Source organism: Globicephala melas, chromosome 3, assembly GCF_963455315.2.
Source record: "Globicephala melas chromosome 3, mGloMel1.2, whole genome shotgun sequence".
In the NCBI taxonomy this organism is placed as follows: domain Eukaryota; kingdom Metazoa; phylum Chordata; class Mammalia; order Artiodactyla; family Delphinidae; genus Globicephala; species Globicephala melas.
This window is the reverse complement of record NC_083316.1, coordinates 85,264,010-85,265,958: the sequence shown is the minus strand read 5'-3', so window position 1 is coordinate 85,265,958 and position 1,949 is coordinate 85,264,010. Positions and strand designations below refer to the sequence as shown.

Below are 1,949 nucleotides of genomic sequence, written 5' to 3'. Positions count from 1 at the left end.
TGACCTAACATATGATCAGTCCTGGGAATACTTCATATGTGCTTGAGTAGAATATGTATTCTGTTGCATTTTGGTAGAATGTTATATATATATTTCTGTTAAATCCACCTGTACTACCACATTGTTTAAAGTCAATGTTTCCTTACTGATTTTCTGTATAGGTCCTCTATCCACTGATGTTAATGGGGAATAAAAGCCCCCTACTATTATTGTATTGCTGTCTACTTCATCCTTTACGTATGTTCATACTTTGTATGTCTAGGTATTTCTATACTGAGTGCATCAATACTTAAACAATGTTATATTCTCTTGTTTGACCCCTTTATCATTATGTGATGATCTTTGTCTCTTATGAGAGTCTTTGTCTTAAACTTTATTTTGTCTGGTATATCTACCCCAACTTTCTTTTGGTTTCTGTTTGTATGGAATATCCTTTTCTATCCCTTCACTGTCAGTCTATGTTTGTCCTTATATCTGAAGTGAATTTCTTGTAGGCAGCAAACAGATGAGTCTAGTCTTTTGATTGGAGAATTTAGTCCATTTACATTGAAGTTTATTGATAGGTATGTTACTATTGTCATTTTGTTGTTTTGTGTTGTTTTATAATTCCTGTTTCTTTTTTCTCTTTCTTTGTGATTTGATTATTTTCTCAATTGGTATTCATAGACTCCATCTTTTGTGTGTCCTCTCTAGATTTTTGCTTTGTGGTTAACAAGAGGCTTTCATAAAATAACTTACTTTATAGCAATCTATTTTAAGTTGCTAACAACTTAAGTTTGAACGTATTCTAAAACCCAGCATTTTTAGAATTGCCATGTCTTTAAAACCAGCTTGTCAGAATCTTTCTTATAAACAACATGTTATTTTGATTATAATGAGACAACTCTATACAGAATTAATATCTTTATAATATTGAGTCTTTCAATCCATTAACATTCACTATCCCTCCATTTATCTAGTTCTCTTTTTTTTGGGGGGGTACCAAATTACTTTATTTGAAGGAATGGTACTAAGGAAAGGACTTGTAGATGTTTTGGTACAACTTACAGAAAAGGTAAAGTTAACCCAAACATGCATGCACTGCCTTGGTGACAAGGGAGGTCACCCCTGTGGCTACGGAAGCCAGCCTAAGGCTTAGCTCTCATTATCACTATTTCCCAGTGTGTGCTTATCAAAGAGATACTGTGCCATGCCAGATTCGGGGGCCCCATCGTGTGCAAGTTGGTTACATGGTCACCCAATTCTTTAATGGATTTCATCTACTCATTCAGATAATGAGTCTCAATGAAGTCACACAAATGGGGGTCATTTTTCTCAGTGGCCAGTTTGTGCAGTTCCAGTAGTGACTGATTCACACTTTTGTCCAAGTGTAGCGCACATTCCATTGCATTCAGCCCATTCTTCCAGTCATCACAGTCTGGTTTCTTGATATCCTGAAGGAAGATTCAGCCACCCCGTTGGTTCTGCAGCTTCATCAGTTTCTCAGCATGTTCCCTCTCCTCACAAGATTGGTGAAGAAAGTATTTGGCAAAGTTCTTCAAAGCCACATCATCGCGGTCAAAATAGTACGACATGGACAGGTAGACGTAGGAGGTGTAGAGCTCCAGGTTGGTCTGGCGGTTGATGGTGTTCTCTGAGTCCTGGTGGTAGTTCTGGCACACCTGCGAGGGGGACACGGTCGTCATGGCGGGCGGCTGAGGTGAAGTGGTGGCAGTGGCTGCATGGCGCTGTAACGGCGGCAGGGACCTTAGGGCGGTCAGAGGGCACTGTGAGGTGGTGGCGAGGGCTGGCTCTGAGCGTCTGGCCAGAGCGGGGGAAGAGCACCGGGTTCCGTCCAAGCACTGCTGAAGCAGGAAACCATGGCTACTCTCCACGAAGACTGTCTAGTTCTCTTTTTAATATTTCTTAACTTAGAATAACTATAAAACATTGTTCTGTACATCATGTTT

At 40.0% G+C, this 1,949-nt stretch overlaps 1 pseudogene; it reads right to left on the bottom strand.

Annotated features, from left to right (window-relative positions):
- Positions 1-1,067: 1,067 nt before the first annotated feature.
- Positions 1,068-1,685, bottom strand: LOC115846393 (ferritin heavy chain pseudogene; annotated as a pseudogene).
- Positions 1,686-1,949: the final 264 nt, after the last annotated feature.